General features: G+C 43.3%; 1 protein-coding gene across 1 annotated transcript in view; it reads left to right on the top strand.

Moving 5' to 3' along the window:
- EIF2AK3 (eukaryotic translation initiation factor 2 alpha kinase 3) overlaps positions 1-13,996 on the top strand; it is a 928,830-nt gene that overhangs the window by 489,718 nt on the left and 425,116 nt on the right. The gene's annotated exons all lie outside the window — the stretch shown is intronic.

Below are 13,996 nucleotides of genomic sequence, written 5' to 3'. Positions count from 1 at the left end.
TGTTGTCAGGCCTAAGACAGAGTACTCAGTACTCTGAGATTACTCCCTGTAATATCTAAAAAATATTATTTCCAGGGCTGGCAGAATTACCTCATTTGGTCACCTGACTCTAGGTTCACACACTATCCCGTTTTGAAGTTGAAAGAGGAATTTAACATAGACATTTAAAAATGCATATCTAAAGCTTTTCTAATGTCTATGGCAGTGCATGAGGCCAAGAAACAATCCCAGAACTTTCCCCTCTTTTTACTGAAGCTAATAAACAACGGCTTCTTACAGACCTGTCTACGGTCGTATTCATCACTGTGGGATGCCATTTTAATGGTTTAACAGCTCGTTTACATTTCACTTATTTTTCTTAAAGTAAGCTAGCTGGTTAACCTCTGCTCTTCCAGTGTTCTTGGTTACAGTTAGTCAGTTACTACCTGCATGTATATTTCCTTTCTGTCCAGTAGGACCCACTGTTGATACATTTTTCAACACTAGCAACTTTACAATTACATTTTAATATTCAAATGACACACTGTTCTAATACATTTGTAACATAAACATCTGTACAAATCAGTTTGGTATTCAAACACCATGCAGTTCTAATACATTTGTAACATAAGCATCTGTACAAATCCATTTGATATTCAAATGCCATAAAGTTCCAATACATTTGTAATACAGGCATCTTGTACACATCAGTTTGATATTCAAAGGATTTCATTCTTTACAAAACTCCAGCTAGCTGTGCTGGCAGTAGCCCATATCATCACACCCCCCACTCAGGCATTTAAAACTTACAGAATTGGGCATACTTCAGAAAGAAACCAGTCACAAGCAGTGTCCCTCAGGTCTCCCTGCTGGGCCTGCTCCTCATTGGCATATACTTCCCCGAAGTCAAGGTCAATGTCATAGGCATCTGGCTGTTTACGTTTACAGCTGATTGCAAGTTAGGAGCAGTCATAGAATCCCCCAAGACACTAACATATTACAAGAGGGTCTAACACAGGCAAACTACTGATGCCAAAACCACGACTTAAACCTCAATGCAAAGAAATGCATAATAGTAACTTTTGGGAAGTTGCCCACCCCAGAAAACTTTGTCATTGACAAAATGCCCTAAGAATTGACCCAGTAGTCAGGGATTTTGGTACTCATGTTAATAGTAACCTGTTCTTTGACCAAAGTGTGTCCAGTGTAGTAAGGAAATCATTCTGTGGCACTCATGATGTTCTTCGTTTTTCACTGTTGCAGTCATTACACTTGGGTTATCCTGCTGGCAGGCTACCCTCAGTCGGCCTGAATTCCAAAGTCTAGGTCTGGCGTCTGTTGCTGTCGCCTCTTCCCTGACATCAGTGTGCCAGGAGTATAAAAGATGCAGCCGACGCCATTTTCTTCAGTCTTTCTTGCCGCACTTGCCGCACGGTGCCTGAAGCATAAGCAGTTCGCAAGTGCCGGTTGGCCGACTCCTGAGATTTCCATGTTCGAATTTCAGATCCGAAGTCTTCATTAAAAGCTAAGTACAAGTACCCCATTGGGGAAACTTTTTTCTTGCTCCAGACTGATGTCAGAAAAAGTTAATAATTGTATTTCTTGTGGGAAGCAAATACCTCATAAGGACTTTCATTCTTACTGTATTCCTTGCCTAGGCCCTGACCACGACATTGCCAGTTGTCAGTTTTGTGCTAGATTTAACCAACGCACTATTAAGTGTCGGTACGATTTTGCATTACACTATTTTGGCAGAAGATTTAATTATACGATGTCGTCGGACAGCCATCCGACTACCGGAATTCACAAGAAACGCAAAGAAAATGAAAAGGACAGGCATCCGAGATCCAAAACAGACGACGAGGCTTCGTCTAAGCCAGTCGCCAGTTCTTAGCGAGGCGCCTTTGCAGCCCCTGACACCCGCTACTTTAGACCTGCAGGCCGCTACCGACTCCCACGTGGAGTCGCCTAGGCCGCTGGAGGCTCAAGGTATTGGACCTTTGGAGACTATTCCCTCAGATGGGTCCGGGGCCGCTGAGCAGGCATCGGCTTCTGAGGGTGTTTTCAGACCAACTCAATTATACATTAAAATTACTTTGGCTTCAAAGACAAAGACTAAAGCACCCTTAAAGACAAAGAAACAAGTACAACAGCCTCATGGACAGGCCTCCATGCCCAAAAAACAGATCCTCAAAATGGCCGAAGACTTAATTACTTTGATCAGGGGTTCCCATCCCCCACCTGATAAAAGGCCTAGGCAAGAGACAGAATATGAATCTTCAGATCAGGTTTCCATTTCATCTGATTCCTCTTCTGATCAGGAATACTCTCTCTTCTTCCCTATGAGGATTCTGATGCTGAAGAATCTATCCCTTCAGCCTCTCCTCCTGAGGATTACTCTTTTGGGGAAACCTTGCATACCATGAGGGAGCATTTCCACTGGGAGAGCCAAGATTTTTCAGAATCTACGAAAAGGCTCAGAGACTTCCTTTTTCTACCACAACACAGGCCCCTAGCTATTCCATCCGTGTTAGACATTGTTGATGATGTATTTTCAGCATCTAGTCTGACCCCTGACTCCTTACCTCCAGTTCCAGTTAAGCCGGACAGGTACTACAGGGTTCCTGACTCTCATAAATTCCTTTTCAAAAATCCTGTTGCTGACCCAGAAACTATCTCTCAGGTGTCCCAAAGGGGTCAAGGCTTCCGCTGCAAAAAACCCTACCCCCTCTGACAGGGATTCTGGGGGGCATTGGACAGATGGGGAAAAAAGATTTACACTTCTGCTACCTTGGCTATAAGGGCTTTAAATTGTCAGTTTCATAGGCTCAAATATCAGCAATATATTATGTCACTGCTTAAACAGAAAATGTTGACAAATTCTGAATGTGCAGAAAACAAATGCAGGATTTATTGCATGCAGCTGAACAAGTTGGAAAGCATACTTTGCAATGTGGTTTTGATTCTTTGGAGGCCTCCTGCAGAGCCGCTGTTACGGGTTCTGTCATCAGGAGGCATGCTTGTTTAAAGGAACAAAGTCTGCCTGATCATGTCAAAGCAAAATTATTAGATGCCCCATTACAGCATGATACTTGGTGTTAAAGCAGAAGAGGTGTTAAAGAAAATGGAGGACAAAGCTAAATCTATGCAAACGGTTAAGGATTTCTTACAGGTTCAGCCTCCAAGATTTAGTAGACACTGTCCTACAAAGAATTGGTCCTTTCCACTGTCAGACAGACCACAAAGGGGCAGATGCAGATGCCCAAGAGGCAGATCCCATCCCCAAGGTTCGTACAGGTCTAAACAATGGGGTGCTTCTACCTCCAAAAGTGGAGAAGACTAATCACAGCCATACAGGAAACAGTCCCAATGACTTCCCCCTGCCTGCACCAAGCACTTATCTTCTGGCAGCACATTTAGGGGGAAAACTAGCACTTTTTTCTCAAAACTGGCACATAACCCAAGACAAATGGGTCCTAGACATAGTGTCACATAGCTACAAGTTTCACTTCCATACCCTGCCAAGGACAAACGGTTGGCCAAACCTGCCAAAACATCAATGGGTAGAGGCACAAAAGCAAGTCTCATCCCTCATGGACATGAGAGCCATTCAACAAGTACCATAGCAAGAGCAGGGATAAGGATTTTATTCAAGACTGTTCTTGGTACCCAGAAAGGACAAGACCTGGAGACTAATACTGGAACTATCTATTCTAAATACATTTCTGGATATACCAAAATTCAAAATGTTGACTCTACAGTAACTTCTGCCCATGCTGGGCAAGAATGCTTGGCTTGTGACTTTAGACCTAAAAGAGGCATACTTGTATGTCCCAATCAGACAAACATGCAGAAGATGCCTCAGATTCAAAGCAGACTCAATGCATTACCAATTCTCTGCACTGCCCTTTGGCTTATCTACTGCGCCCAGGGTCTTCACAAAGTGCCTGGCACCAGTAATTGCATTCTGCAGACAAAGAGGAATACAAATATATCCTTACTAGGACGACTGCCTCATTCAAGCAGAGAACAAGGACATTCTGCTACAGCATCTAGTGTTTGTAAAGAGATTTCTAACCGGCCTAGGGTACACAGTCAACGAAAATAAATTAAAACTAGTACCCTGTCAAGAGATAATATTCCTGGGTGCAAGCTTAAATACAACTGCCCAGATGGCTTATCTCACGCCAGACAAACAAAGACAACTGTGACTACCTATTTCAGCCTGTTGGCAACAAAGGCCCAGTTATCTGCAAGAAAAATTCTGCAGGCTTTGGGCTTCATGGCATCCTGCATTCTACTAATTCCATATGCGACACTGCATCTGAGGAAACTTCAATGGTACCTAAAAAGTATTTGGACTCAACATTGCCACAGCCTGGAAACAATAATTACCCTCATTCCCTGCCTGCAACAGGAGTTTCGTTGGTGGGCGAAGGCTTGTCACCAGAACAAGGGACAGACATTCACCTTACTCCCAGCCAGGCAGACATTAACAACGGATGCATCAGATTATGCCTGGGGGGCCCACATGGCAGGAAGATGTATTCAAGGCACATGGTCCGCAAACCAAATGCATCTACATATCAATCAGAAAGAGATGCTAGCTGTTCAGAATGCCCTGACAGCCTTCAAGGACCTACTTCATCCTGGACAGCTACTGATAAAAAGACAGACAACACCACGGTCATGTGGTATATAAACAAGCAGGGAGGCAGTCATTCTTACCCCCTTTGCAGACTAGCCATGACTTTGTGGGACACAGCATTGACTTACCAAGTTCATCTGCAGGCACAATTCCTGCCAGGAAAGATAAATACTCTGGCAGACAAACTAAGCAGAAACCTCATGGATCACCACAAGTGGAAATTGGATCCACAAGTCTACAGCATGATAACAAGGAAATGGGGATGCCCGGATATAGCTCTATTTGCCTCTCCTCACAACTACCAACTAAAAGATTCTGCACAAGGACTTATCACAGACAAGCATGGAAAGTGGACGCCCTGTCTTTCAGCTGGAAAAGCTTAGCAGTATATGCCTTTCCTCCACTGCCTCTCCTCCCCAAGGTACTCCTAAAGGTCAGACAAGAGAAGCCAAAGATGATACTGATTGCCCCAGACTGGCCCCGCCAGCACTGGTATCCAATCCTAAGAAACATGTCTCAATGCCCGGTTTGGATCTTGCCTCAAATACCTCATCTACTATCCCAACAAAATAATCAGATCCTGCATAGCCAACTAAAGACCTTAAATCTGGCAGCATGGCGGATAATATAGTTATACAAAACGCACCTCTCACTAAAGCCGTAATGGATGTCATTTTGAAGGTCAGAAGGCCTAGTACCAGAAAGTCTTATGCTGGAAAATGGAAGACATTCTGTGCTTGGAACCAGGCACAAGGAATTGACACAGCTGTACCAAATATTCCTCAGATTTTGTGCTACTTAACTGAGATGCTGGACAAAGGCCTATCCTTTTCATCAATTAAAATTCATGCCTCTGCCATTTCAGCTCATTACAATACAGAGCCACCAATCTTTTCTCATCCCTTGTTAAGGCAGTACCTCAGAGGAGCCAAAAACTTAAGGCCTCCAAGGAGATCACCAATACCAGCATGGGACCTCAATTATGTTTTGGAAAAACTCACCCTGCCTCCTTTTGAGACGGCCGCTACAGCTGATATAAAGTTTTTATCTTGGAAAACAGCTCTGCTCCTAGCAATAACCTCTGCAAGACGAGTCTCAAAGCTACAGGCACTCATGGCTGTGGAACCTTTTTATCATTTTTTATCCAGACCGGGTTCTCTGAGTACAAACCTGACATTTATGCCTAAGGTAGTGTCCAGTGTGGCCCTTAACCAAACCATTCATCTGCCTACTTTTTATCCAAACCCACAGAATAAGGAGGAGAGAATTCTGCATTCTTTGGACATACACAGACAGCTACGCTTTTATTTGGACAGAACCAAAGCTTTCAGAAAGACAGAGCAACTCTTAGTGGCATATGCTGCAGGATCACAAGGAAAGGCCATCTCAAAGCAGACTATTTCAAAGTGGATATGCCACTGCATTCATTTCTGCTATACACAACACGGCAAGCCAGTGCCTAAGGGCATTAGGCCACATTCAGCCAGAGCAGCAGCCACTTCAGTAGCCTTCCTCAGGGGAGTACCAACCAAAGACATTTTAGAGGCTGCTACCTGGAGTTCAGTGCACACCTTTACAAAGCGCTATCATTTACCACTCTACTCTAAATCCAGGGCAGGCTTTGCCACTGCAGTTCTGCAGGGCCTCATAGCCGCTCCTAATGCTATTTAGCTCCAGCCTCCCAACCTTAGCTTTGGGATTCAACCCAAGTGTAATGACTGCAACAGTGAAACACAAAGAACATAGTACAGTTGTGTACACTTACCATAAATGTAGATGTTTGAGTGTATTCACTGTTGCAGTCCATGTTACCCACCCACCATCCCCCATATCTTTGCTGCAACTTATCTGCACTTCTCTAATCTATACAACCTATGTGGTGTATTTGCTTGTAGATGAAGGTATTATATATTTTGGTGCATGCATGTTTTATTGGCATATTTTTAGCCTACCCTTTTGGGGGCACCTGACATCTGGGGCAAGAAAAACTGAAGAAAATGGCATCGACTGCATCTTTTATACCCCTGGCGCACTGACGTTAGGGAAGAGGCGACAGCAACCGACGCCGGAACTAGACTTTGGAATTCAGGCCAACTGAGGGTAGCCTGCCAGCAGGATAACCCAAGTGTAATGACTGCAACAGTGAATACACTCTAACATTTACATTTATGGTAAGTGTACACAACTGTACTTTATAAGTAGGGGTATGGCATCTAGGTCCAGGGAGGTCATCATTGAGTATAACGTCCCCTTCAGTATGTATCTGACCAGACACATGTAGCAAGTGGAATGTCTGCAAAGGTTCCTTACAAGAAGAATAAGGGCATAAATACAATGTCCTGTGTGGATCACCTCAAAGCCTTGTCTCTATACTCTGTTTCTTACACACTACTGAAAGGTGACTTATACCTGGCTTACTTGCATCCTTGGATTCAGCTGTGATGAATGTTTACCATGTCTGCAAAACAGAAAGATTCAAAACTACTAGATCTAAGGACCTAAATTTTGCTTGTGACATAAATGGAACATGTCAGAAAGATAGACATGTATCTGTGAGAATTCAGATTCTCTGGAATAAGCTTCCCATTTATGTGAAACAGAGGCCTTCCGTACCCCTTTTCAGACATAACATGGATCAGTGGATTGGAAATTGGAAATTCACCCTGTGTCTGGTGCCCATGTCGCTGATGGACAGAGGCTGCCAGTAATTCTGTGTTCCAACTTACATAGACACCTTATATAAATGTCTAAGATACAAACATTCATGGGACACTTCTGGGTTACACAGCTAGGCTTATAAAGGCCTTTGGGGCCATTAGCCTAGTATACACCTGTGAACCTATTACACCTCTAGTATACACTCCTTGTCTGTGGGGGCATTTTTTTGTGATCTGTTTGCTGTATAAAAATACTTGTGCACTTCAAGTACTTTCATACAGAAACCCTGTCTGTCATAGGTTCATAGGTTGGTACTAGGCTATCAGCCCTAGGGCCTATACAAGCCTAGCCATAACAATTCCCTGGCTATTTCTTCCCACACTATTTACTTCCCTGGACCCCTGTTTAGCAGGGCAACTGACATGATCCCCGGGGTGAATTTCCTTTCTCCCGTCCAATTGTCAAGGTTCCTTTTGAAGACGGCCAAAGAGGCACTCTGCTTGACATGTATGGGCAATCTATTCCAGAGTCTGGGGAGTCTCTGGGTCAGGAACCTATCCCTCCAGCTTGTTTTGTTTATTGTGATGACAAGGTTTAGATCCCTGGAGAGTGTGTCTCTGAGGGATTGGGATTTCTTTAAGTGTAGCATGTCCAACAGCTCTGGGTTTGACATGACCTTGTATGTTAAGCAGAGATCGCCTCTGGGTAGACGATATGTGACAGAGTATAGCTGGAGTTTTTTTAAGGCGGTCAGCATAGGGCATCTGCTTTAGGCCTGTGATTCTTTCAGTGAGGTATTTCTGCGGCCTTTCCAGTTGTTGCAGACGTCTTGAGAGGTGCATACCAAACTGGGCATTGTATTCTATAATGGGTCTAATGAGGGATGAGTACAGTGGGACAATGACCTCCTTTTATCTGGATGAAAAACCCTTAGTGATGAGGTGTGCCACATAGAAAGATTTCCTGACTGTTGTGGCGATGTGGTTATCGAAGGTGAGACCACTGTCCACCTGTGTCCCTAAGTGTCTTATCACACTTTCGGTGTTTAGTGTACTGCCACCTATATGGTAATTCACAGATACATGTTTTTTCCCAAAGGGGATAACTATACATTTCTTGGCATTGAGCTTGAGTCCATGGCTCTGGCACCAAGCATCTGTTTCTGTCAGGACCTTTTGTAGAGTATCCACATAATTTTGGGATTCAATAATTGCTCCCAGTTTGCAGTCATCTGTGAACTTTGTTATCCAGAGTCCCTTAGTGTTGGTCTGTACTCCAGAGAAGTAGATGCCAAACAAGAGCAGTTCCAGGACTGAACCCTGAGGTACTCCACTTGTCATTTGTCTGGAGCTAGATTTGGAATTGGCTACTTTTACAGTGTGGGTTCTGTCAGTAAGCCAGTTAGCAACCCATTGGTGACGTAGGGATTAATGCCCAGCTTAATAAGTTTATCTATGATTCCAGAGTGAGAGATGGTGTCAAAGGCCTTGACAAGGTCTAGATAGGCTGTGTGGACGACCTTACCCTTGTCCATAGCTCTGGAGACTGATTTGAAGAAGTCAGTCCGGTTCAGGAGACAAGATCGGCCCTTCACGAACACAAACTGGGTGGGATCCAGTGTTTGAAGGTTGCCAATGTCTTTGTTTATAAGTTCCATGATAATACGCTTCATGGCCTTGCAGATAAGGCTTGTCAGACTAATGGGACGGCAGTTTCTGGGATCCAAGGTGGATCCCCCCTTGTGGAGTGGGATAACTGTAGCTCTGCGCCACTCATTGGGTAAGAAACCTGAGGTGAGGCTATGATTAAACATGACACTTAGGTGAGGTGCCAGTTCATATTGTAGTTCATGTAGTACACAGCCCGGATGTCATCTGGTCCCATGGATGCTGTATTCTTAGCTTTGAAGAGTGCGTTTTTTACCTGTGTGGCCGTTATTACCAGAATTTGGCAATCTTCCGGTATTGAGGTGGGCCATTTAGGGGGTGAGAGGGGGGGTGAAGTTGGCACTGAATCGATCTGCCAGGATATTGGCTATATCCTTGGGATCAGTATATTTAATGCCATTCTGTTTTAGCTCAGAGCAGATCTGAGCATTGCCATTTAGATTCTTGACATAGTTATAGAATGCCTTGTGGTTGTCTTTGGAATCTTTGGCAATTTTATTTTCGTAACTGTCTTTGGAGGATTTTATGAGGGATCTCAGTTTCTTACTGAGGCTGGTAAGGAAGTTTTTTGCATCCTGGGATTTTCCTCTTTTCTGCAACAGTTTCTTCCTTTTGTTGTAAAGTTTGTTTATGGCAGTGGACCACCAAATTGGCTTCCTTTTTCTGGATGAGAGCATCTTGGTTCTATTTGGGATGGCACGATTCATGCATGAGTGGATGTGCTCGCACAGTGCCTTAAAGTAGGATTCAGCAGTTGAACTTTCAGTTCCCGTCTGCATGGGTGTCATGAAGTTTGTCACTTCTGACTTGAGTAGCATGAAGTTGGCTTTGGAGAAGTTTTTTATGGAGGTTTCCGTACTGGGGGGTGGGGGTGGGATGTGGATGTTAAGGGTGATTAGCTTATGGTCAGACCTGAGGGGGTGAGCATAGGTGTGGAGCATCGATTTCCTATGTTGGTAATGACCAGGTCTAGGATATTGGAGCCCCTGTTGGGACTATGGATTACTTGATCCAGGGCGTTCGAGTTTATGAATTCCAAGAACCGTTGGGCAAAGGTGTTGGTACATGAGTAGCTTTCCCAGTTAATGGCAGGGTAGTTAAAATCACCCAGTATTAGGGTGTTTGGTTCTATCTTAACATTTTCCAATATGTTTAGAAAGGTGTAGTGAGAATCTTGGGGTATGGTGGGGGATCTGTAGCAAGCTACAATTTGGATTGCAGTCTTACCTAGTTTTAGTTGCACCTGGAGAATTTCAGATGCCTTGTGTTGGGCAACTAGCCTGGTGGCGTGAATATCCTTGGTGAATATTGACACTTCTCCACCTTTCATGTTTCGGTCCTGCTTTGGTGGCCGAAAAGTGTGGTAAGAGTTGTAGCCTGGTATTGCAGGGGTGCTCTCTGAAGCCTTGAACCAGGTCTCAGTTACTGCACAGATATCGATGTTCTCCATTTTTAGGAGTGCCTCAAGAGAGCACATTTTGAGGTTTAGACTTCTAGCGTTGAGTAGCATTACCTTCAGATTTTGCATGCTTGTACCTGTTACGGTGGTGGTTTTGTCCTTTGAACTTTGCCTAAAAAAGGCACTATAGGGGGTGGCAAGAGCCTTAGCCAGTAACCTGAATCCCAGGGGCAACAGGTGCAGACCATCTCTGGCAAAGCATCGTGGTCTGTCAGTCATGTCGTCCCAGGCAGACAGATACTGAATCCCCTTTGAATGACACCAGAAGCTTAGCCAATTGTTGAAGTCAATCATTTTGTTCTTATATTGTGGTATCATTCTGGGCGAAGGCAGGATGCTACTCAGGGCTATGGTCATACCTGCCTGGGCCACATGATCCGAGAGCTCTTCCATGTCCCTTTTCATGTAGTCCAGGGAGGTACGTGTCAAGTCATTCACTCCAGCATGGACAGTGACAGAGTCCTATTTGTACTTGTTGTGGAGTGACTTGAGTGCATGTGTTATGTGGCGGATCCTGGCACCCAACAGGCAGATGACTGCAATTTTCTCCTTGTTCAACCTGGTGAGAGGGACATCAGTGTGCTGGACTATAGAGTCACCTCTGACTAAAATGTTAGGTACATTGTCTTGCCTTAGGGGCTGATGCTGGGTGGCAAAAAGGTGTTGTGAACTATGTGACACTTTGGTTGAGATTGGTGGGCAGGTTACATTTAAGGGCCTCTGCATATGTGGATTTAGTTTTGCTATATGTGGGTGTTGGTGGTGTGGGTTTAGAAGGGCTATGTGTTGCTTGAGGTGTAGTGTGGGTGTTAACCTTCTCCTCTTGACTGTCTAGCACAATCTTGGGTGGAGAGAGCTTTGCTTCCATTTTGGCTGTGTAAGTGCATCTCTCACAGGTTGTAGTGTTGGGTGGTAGGAGGAGAGGGTTGTCTGTGTACATGAGGCAATTGTTGCATTGCCCCAGTATGCCCAGATTCACCAGTTGGACAGGAAAAATCACCGGAAGCTGACCCTTGGACATGCCTGGTTTGGTGCTTTTTTTTTTTTTTTTTTTTGTAAAGTACAGGAGCCGTTTTCCCTTACCTTAGCAAGGTACTTTGCAATTGTAGGCTATTTAGTGCCTACTATTAATTTCTCCTTATTAACAAGGAGAGTTGAGTGCTTGTATCAGTTTAAGGCTTCCTAGTGCTGTTCAGCAGGTATTAGAGGGTAGCCTGCCATCATGTTGCATCCTTACCTAACTAATCTGAACCACTGTCTTCTTATACAGTGCCTCTCGTTCCATCTCTCAATTAGTTTTTCTTCCTAACATAGATGTTCATCATTCTCACTACTGTAGTCGCCTTTGGCTATTTGGTTTATATGCTGCTCAGGATACAACAACCTGCCAGTCTTCAAAAAGATGTGGCTCCCCTTCCACTCATGCAATATGTTTGTTGATTGCCTAACCCCTTGGAGTGAAATTAGCAGTCACAGTATAGACAATTTCAGTACTTTTTTCCCCACTTAGGAGAAAACAACTCTGAGGCTTCACGTGAGCAGCAGTTGGCTACAAGTTTCATTTCTGGCAGATAGTCCCCCATAGGGGAATTCTTCCTCACAGAAAATATAGTCTTTTTAAATATTTTTGATGTATTTTTTTTTCTGAAGCATATCAGCAATGATATTGCTATTAGAGCTTTCTTGTCAGAAACTGCTATTTTTAGAAGGGGACTGTTTTTGTGAAAACATGTACTGATTTTGAGACATTTTAACTGATGTATTGGGATTTTAAGATTGGGATGTGTTTTTATGTACTTAAAACGGTGTTTGAGTGTTTTAGTGCCTGTGTACACTTCGTGACAACTTACCTTCATTATTTTACTGCTCGAGACAGTTTGCTTGAACATGTTGTATTTAAGTATATCAAAATGTATCTCAGGGCTATAAATGAATTATGTTAATCATTCCCATTGCTGCCATAGTCTTTGGCTATTTGTATTGTTTCCTGCATGTGAAACAACTACATTTCTGCTTCAAAAGCTCTGACTCTCTCCTTCACCTTCCCTTTGGCAGCTGATTGGCCAGTACTAGTTAGATAAATAACAGCCACTGGGAAGTGACTTCAATGTGTTGCCATCTCACAGGAAGCAACTAAGGAACTTGAGTACCCATAGGGGGAACCATTCCACACAGAATTCATTGGCCTTTTTAAGATTAGAGCATATTTTTCTAGTTTTTGACTAAGTGTTTTTTTTTTTTTGTTGAAACCCAATATTTGTATTGTAGTTTCCTGTCAGAAACTGCCTTACTTACTTTAGAGACTTATTTATTTTCTTGCGGGCAGTTTTTTGTATTAAAAGTGTACTGCTTTTGCAACTTTTGAGTTCAGGTGTTCATGTTTTACTTACATGGCGTGTTAAAATTAGGTACATTGTTTGTAGTGCTTGTGTATTTCATAACAACTTACCTTAAGTATTTGTTTTCAGTCGCAACAGTACAGGGAAAGGAACTACTGTTGAAGTATGGAATTTTATGTACTGCTTGTGCATCTACTTTGGTTTTGGAACTGTTTTGGGGAATGTAAATATATGCGTTTGTGATCATTTTGTGACAACTTACCTTTCGACCAACACTTTCCAGCACTGCTTACTAGCAGTCTTCTACTACAGCATCCCCCATCATTGGCTGAGGCACTGACCGGAGTCTGTTGTGACTGCAGTGACTTAATTTTATAATTTTTTTTTTCTTTATGTACAGCAGGAGAATAACCAGCAGGACTGAAGTGAGCATCCATCCTGTGACCTCCAAGAAAGCCAGTGGGTCATCCTTGGAATCTTAATTTTGTGTTAGAGAAGTTAATACTTGTTCCATTTGAACCAGCTCATCTGGCTAACATGAGGTCCTTAACTTGGAAAACAACTTTACTGATTGCTGTGAACACTTTCAGAAAAGTATCCAAGATGCAAGCTGTTGTGATGGGTCAACCTTATCTTATTTTCCACAGAGACAAAGTTTCTTTCAGAGCTAATCCTTTTTATCACTAGAGTGTTATCTGAGTTTACTTTAAGGCAAACTATCCATCTCCCTGTGTTTTTCTTTGAACTCAGAATTGAAGTAGGAAGGATACTTCATACATTGGATGCCTGCAGACAACTCTGGTACTATCTCAATTTTAATGTCTTTTTGTGGGAATCCTGTCCATCCCTCTAGCAATGCTGCCATTGCTTTCCTGCAATCTGTACCATCATATTGTTCTGGTGATCCCGCAGTTTTTTTTTTTTTTCTTCTTGCTCGAACCTCCATGTCCACAGCCTTTGGCTTTTAAACCATCTAGTCTTTCCTTCACCAGTTTTGCCCGTGCTTTCAGCTCCGTATTGTCTGTCAAAATCTCTTTGATCATGACTGTGTTCTGATTTAGCCCTTCATTTCCTTCAGTGATCATCTTTTCATTGAGTGGTGAGATTCTCTAATAGTGTTTGTTTATCCTCCTTAATTTTTCTCCATGTTGTTTCCAGTATTAGTTCTCATGTCTGCTGCTCCATCTCTCCTGCTTGGATTTCTTCTTGAACTTCTCTTCTTCCCTGCATCTGCTTTTTCGTCATT

Source organism: Protopterus annectens, chromosome 8.part0 (genome assembly GCF_019279795.1).
Source record: "Protopterus annectens isolate FY-2018-M chromosome 8.part0, PAN1.0, whole genome shotgun sequence".
In the NCBI taxonomy this organism is placed as follows: domain Eukaryota; kingdom Metazoa; phylum Chordata; order Ceratodontiformes; family Protopteridae; genus Protopterus; species Protopterus annectens.
Note: the sequence above shows the minus strand (reverse complement) of the source record. Positions and strands in the feature narration are given on the sequence as shown.